Consider the following 6,932-nt stretch of genomic DNA (forward strand, 5'->3'; position numbering starts at 1 on the left):
TGCAGAAATATCCTTCTAGTATGATTGAGCATCTTTCAGGTATATGCTCAAGAGTAGTATTGCTATGTCCCAATTTTCTGAAATACCACCATAATGATTTCCAGAGTGGTTATACAAGTTTGCATCCCACCAGCAATGGATGAGTGTTCCTTTACACCATATCTTCTCCAGCAAAAGCTATGATTGCTGATTTTGTTTTTAGCTATTCTGACTGGTGTAAGATGGTATCTCATAGTCGTTTAAATTTGCATTTACCTGATGACTAAGAAAGCTGAACATTTCCTTAAGTGTCTTTCAGCCATTTGAGATTCTTCTGTTGAGAATTCTCTGCTTAGTTCTGTACCCCATTTTTAATTGGATTATTTGGGATTTTGACGTCTAACTTCTTGAGTTCTTTATATACTTTGGAAATCAGACCTCTGTTTGATGTGTGGGGCTGGTGAAGATCTTTTCCCATTCAGTAGCTGCCTTTTTGTTTCGTTGACTGTGTCCTTTGCTTTGCAGAAGCTTCTCAGTTTCAGGAAGTCTCATTTATTTATTGTTGCTCTCAGTGTCTGTGCTGCTGCTGTTATATTTAGGAAATAGTCTCCTGTGCCCGTGCTTTGAAGGCTATTCCCCAATTTCTCTTCTATCAGGTTGTGCATAGTCAGATTTATATTGAGGTCTTTAATCTGTTTGGACTTGAATTTTGTGCCTGGGGTTAGATATGGATCTATTTTCATTCTTCTACATGTTGACATCCAGTTATGCCAGCACCATTTGTTGAAGATGCTTTCTTTTATCCATTGTATAATTTTAGCTTCCTTGTCAAAAGTCGGTGTTCATAGGTGTGGGAATTAATAGCTGGGTCCTTGATTAATAACTAGGATTCAATTCCATAGGTCAACCTGTCTGTTTTAATGCCAATACTAAGTAGTTTTCATTACTGTAGCTCTATAATAGAACTTGATGCCATGGATGGTGATGCCTCCAGAAGTTCCTTTATTGTACAGGACTGTTTTGGTTATCCTGGGGTTTTTGTTTTTCCATTTGAAATTGATTATTGCTCTGTAAAGTATTGTGTTGGGATTTTTATGGGGATTGTATTGAATCTATAGATTGCTTTTGGTAGGATTGCTATTTTCTTATGTTGATCCTACCTATCCAAGAGTATGGGAGATCTTTCCATTTTCTGGTATCTTCAATTTTTTTCTTCAAAAACTTAATGTCTTCCACTTGTTTGGTTACAGTTACTCCAAGATACTTTATGCTGTTTGTGGCTACTGTGAAAGGTGATGTTTCTCTGATTTCTTTACATAGATGTTTCTCATCTATGTAAAGGAGGACTACTGATTTTTTTTTGAGTTAATCTTGTATCCTGCTATATTACTGAAGGTGTTTATGAGTTGTAGAAGTTCCTTGGTAGACTTTTTGGGGACATTTATGCAAACTATCATATCATCAGCAAATAGTTAAGGACACTTAATGAAATGCTCAACATCTTTAGCCATCAGAGAAATGCAAATCAAAACAACTCTGAGATTCCATCTTACACCTGTAAGAATGGCCACAAACAAAAACACTAATGACAACTTATGGTGGAGAGGTTGTGGGGAAAAGGGAACACTTCTGCATTGAGGATGGGAATGCAAGCTGCTACAACTCCTTTAGATGTCAGTGTGGTGATTTCCCAGAAAACTAGGAAACAACCTACTTCAAGACACAGCAATACCACTTTTGGGTATACACACAAAGAATGTTCAATCGTGCCACAAGGACATGTACTCAACTATGATCATAGAAGCCTTGTTTGTCCTAGCTAGAACCTGCAAACAACCTAAATGCCCTTTGACCAAAAAATGGATAAGGAAAATGTGGTACGTTTACACAATGGAGTACTATACAGCAGAAAAAATGGCATCTTGAAATTTATGGGCGAATGGATTGATCTAGAAAACATCATATTGAGTGAGGTAACCCAGACCTAGAAAGACAAATATAATATATACTCATTCTAAGTGGTTTTTAGACATAAAGCAAAGAAAAACCAGCCTATACTTCACAACCTCAGAGAATCTAGACAACAAAGAGGACCAAGAGAGACATACATGGATCTAATTTACATGGGACATAGAAAAAGACAAGATCTCCTGAGTTAATTGGGAGCATGAGGACCTTGGGAAAGGGCTGAAGGGGGGGAGGGAAGAAGAGAATAGAGCAGAAAAAAATATATAGATTAATAAAAACAATTTAAATTAAAAATACAATAAAAAAGAAAACAAGGTAACACTATGGGAGAAAGATAAGTAGATAGAGATTTCCATCCTAATGTTTCCTATAGTATATGATTTCATTTGGATTATACACATGTATGTTTGTGAGTATCCATATAGTGAAGGTAACGAGAATAAATGTGTTATTTTACATAACAGTCATGGTATTTATGTGATTTCAGCATTCTGTTAAAAGTCTGTGAGTTATGTACTATAATAGTAACTATTTGAATCATTGACATAAAAAGTCTCATCTTTTAGTTCACTTTGTATAACTATATCTATTTGAAATAATATGGAGACCTGAGAACTCTACAAGTGAGACTAAAAATTTGAAAAAAAGCATCAGATAACATTGGATCTGATTTTCATAAGCTTATTTATTTTCAAAGAGATTGACAATAAACATTATCACATTTAGAAGCTGAGCCAAGGTTTAATAAATTAGATATGCTTGGATTTGCAATGTCTGAAGTAGAAATGGCAATGGTGATCACAGCAAAACTAAACAACAAATAACTCTAATTTGATATTCTTTTAAATTTTTAACAAGTTAATGCATGCACTATATATGTCTACTAATTATGAAAATTAAAAGAAAATAAATAAAATGTGTTTGAAAAAAGACATAATTTAAAGGTACCAAATAAATATCTCTTAAACTATAATTAAATATTTTGAGAAAGATTTGGTTAATAACTTCTTAAACCAAAATTTTTATCATTTGCAATTGAATTATATATTAAGCATGTTCAAAAAAGAGAGCTATTATTCCACAGAAGAAGCAGCCAGGAGTGGTAGCTAGAGGGTTGACCCCACCAGTACAAGACTGTAGTCAATTGCAACCTCCAGGCTAGTCCATATCCACACTGAACATGAGAAGAGATGATCTGGAGAGAGACAGTACGGGCTGCAGAGAAGCAAGCGTGAGTTTGGTACGAGCTTGGAACAGCATTGACTGTGAAGATATAATTCTCCATGAACCCTGAAGATGACTATCCTGAGCAATTTACAGAAGGCAACGCCCCAGTACTACTCAGCTGAGCAGCAGTGTAAAAGAAAGTGTGCTAATCCATACATGCAAATGCTTTAGAAAGAACTGAAGGATGCTGGTCAGGTTTGGAGAAGTTCCATGGGATTCTGGGAAGAAACTGTGCTCTTTAGTGTTCTAGAAAAATCTGTTATAGTCATTTGATTTATGATGTTGTTTGGTTCCAGAGTTTCTCTATTTAATTTTTGTCTGGATGACCTATTTATTGGTGAGAATATATAGTGACATCATCAAGTATCACTGTGTTGGGGTGAACCTGTGATTTTAGATCTAATAGTGTTTCTTCTTATGAAATTGGGTGCATCTGTTTGATACATAAATGTTTAGAATTATAATATGCTCTTGATGAATTCTTCCTTTAATGAGGATGAAATGTCTTCTCTATCTCTTCTGAGTAATTTTGATTTAAAGTCTTTTTTGTTAGATATTAGAATATGTACACCACTGTTTCTTTTACTTATTTGTTTAAAATACATTTTCTACATTTTAGACTGGAAATATCTCCTAACAATCTTTGAAAGTCACTAAGTGTCCACAATTGGTCTCTCCTAATTTGTGCCTTTTGTGTTCTAATTTTCTGCAAACCTCTTTTATAACCTAGGTAATTCACAGACTCTCCTCTCTGTATTTTTTTCAGGAGCAATTTGTAATCCACATTTTGGCAAAACTTTTTTTTCCTTTAAAATTATTTTATTTTATGTATAAGAATGCCTTGTGCGTATATTCACATGTTCAGCTTGTGCATGCCTGGTGCCCATGGAAGACAGAAGAGGGTGTTGGGTCCCCTGAAACTGGAGTTAGAGATGGTTGTCAGTTGTCATGTAGGTGCTGGAAATTGTATTCTGCAAGAGCAGCAGTGCTTTTAGCTGCTCAGTCATCTTTCCAGTCTCCACGAGCAAGGAACTCAGGACTGTGAGGGGTGCACCCACACACTGAGACAATGGGGATATTCTATCAGGAACTCACCAAGGCCAGCTGGCCTGGGTCTGAAAAAGCATGGGATAAATCCGGACTAGCTGAACATAGCAGACAATGAGGAATACTGAGAACTCAAGAACAATCGCAGTGGGTTTTTGATCCTACTGCACATACTGGCTTTGGGGGCAAAACTTTTTTTACTTCTTCAAACATTCTTTCTAAAGTATACATGATTGTATCAGATAGCAAAATGTCATTCATGTAACGGTAAATTATAGACTTAGGAAATTGCTTACAAATCATTTCCAATGGCTGACTTACAAAGTATTGGCACAATGTGGGGCTGATGAGCATTTCCTGTGGGAGGATAGCCCATCGCCTAGTAGGCTGAGAACTATGATAATTAGGCACTGTGGGGACAAATTTTTCTCTATCCTTTTCTGGTAAAGCCATAGTGAAGAAACAATCTTTCAAATCAATTATTATAAGAGGTCATACTTTTGGTAATAGAGAAGGCAGAGTAATTCTAGCTTGTAGATGGCCCATAGGTTGAATTACCTTATTGACAGCTCTTAGATCTATCACCATTCTCCATTTGCCAGATTTCTTTTTAACAACAATACAGGAGAATTCCAAGGACTGGTTGATTTTTCAATATGGTGAACATCTAGTTGCTCTTGTACCAGCTGTTCCAAAGCCTGCAACTTATCTTCAGCTAAAGGCCACTGCTTAACACATATAGGCTTCTCATTTAACCATTTTGAAGGTAGGGCTGTTGGTACCTCTAAAGGTTTGCTAGTTGCTTTATGTTCTTGTGTAGCCTGAATGGCTGGTGACCTTTGTGTAAAGCACCTTATTATAGCCTTCCCAGAATTATGAGTTCCTGGGACTGCAGGAATGTTAATCTTGGCATTCCATTGCTGTAGCAGGTCAAGGCCTCATAAGTTTATTGCAATATTAGCCACATATGGTCTCAGCTTCCTTCTTTGACCTTCTGATACAATACAGTCAACCCATCTTGTGCTTTGTTTAACTCTGGATTTTTCAAATTTTCCTGGTGTAAACAGGTAAATAGAATGGCTGGACCACTTTTGGCTTGAGGGCCTGTGAGAGGCCCCTCAAGGAGTTTCCCAATGGTATTGGGTTGCCTTATCTGTCTTTTGTTGATCTACATTCATTGGTCCAATGTCTGCCTTTTCCACACCTTCTACATATACCTGAAGGCTGAGTCCTCCCATTCTTTGCATTCCCAGAGGAGATATTATTTCTAGGAATTTCTTGTCTACAATCCCTTCTCAGATTCCCTATTCTGCCACAATTAAAACATTTGGAATTTTGATGTCTCCTCCATACTTTAGAAATTGCTTCTTCTACCCAAGATTCAGTATTATAGTCAAATGTCTCAATATTCATTGTATGTAGTATCCATTCATTCATAGGTTCTGATCTAACCTTTAAGGCCCAAGTATCTTTTTGCCTTTTAAGTTGGCATTTTAAAAAGCCAGAGATTTAAAAAGTACTCATCTAGCGTCTGGGTCTGTTACTCCTATTTGTACAGCCTTACTTAATCTTGTAAAAAGAGGGTAAAGGGTTCTCTATGTCCCTGTTTAACCCTGGTATATGATTCAATTCTTTTTCTTGATTCTTCAGTCCTGCCTCAAGCATTTAAGGCTGCTTTGTGGCAAAGGGAAAAGATTTCTTCATCGTGAGGCCTTTCGTCTGTGAGGTCCCTGACCAGCAAAGGGCCCTGATCCTTTACCAAAAGATCCATCAAAGGGGTCAATATGTTCCTTACAGGCAGCAGAAGCCCCAGAAATGGAACACAGACATTCCTCAATCCCCTAATCTTTCTGGTCATTCTGCAGGAGCTTCTCTCCCTGGCTACTGCCTCTCTCTTCCTATCTCATCCCAGCTTGCTTGAAGGCACTCCCTCCCTTCTTCAGGGCCAAAGGACCCCAAAGCTCAGCCTGTTTGGGGGCTGGGATGGGGTGGTGAGTACAAATGGGTGGGAGTTCCTTTGTTTCACTAAGCTTGCAGGCAGCAAGCTAGGCCTTTTGTCTCTGAGGTCCCTGGCCAACAAGGGGCCCTGATCCTGTACCAGAAGATCCATCGGAGAGCATTTGAAGGAAGAGATGGTCAGGCACCAATGCAAGAATTCCTCCAACAATATGAAAAAGAACATGATAACATCAGAACCCAGTGAACATACAACAGGAAGACTTGAACACCCTAATCCAGAAGAAGTAGAAAAAATTGACGTTATGAAAGTGATAGAATCCCTTAAACAGGATGTGAAAAGCTTTCTTAAAGAAATGGATGGGAAGAATAACAAAAGATTTGAAGAAATGAGTAAATCCATAAAAGATAACCTAGGAAACCAAGAAAAAACAATCAAACAGATAATGGAAACAGTTCAATATTTAAAAACTGAAATGGAGTCAATGAAGAAAACACAAACCAAGGGCCGGCTGGATATGGAAAATTTAGGTAAACAAACAGAGACCACAGAGACAAGCATAACCAACAGAATACAAGAGAAAGAAGAAAGAATTTCAGATGCTGAAGACACCATAGAGAAATAAATGCACTGATGAAAGAAAACAGCAAATCCAACAAATTCCCATCACAAAACATCCAGGAAATCTGGGACACAATAAAAAAGACCAAACCTAAGAATAATAGGGGTAGAAGAAGGAGAAGAATTACAGCTC

The sequence above is a fragment of the Microtus oregoni genome, unplaced genomic scaffold, assembly GCF_018167655.1.
Source record: "Microtus oregoni isolate MIOR12 unplaced genomic scaffold, Mior012 000016F_ref0000370, whole genome shotgun sequence".
NCBI classification, from domain to species: Eukaryota; Metazoa; Chordata; class Mammalia; order Rodentia; family Cricetidae; genus Microtus; species Microtus oregoni.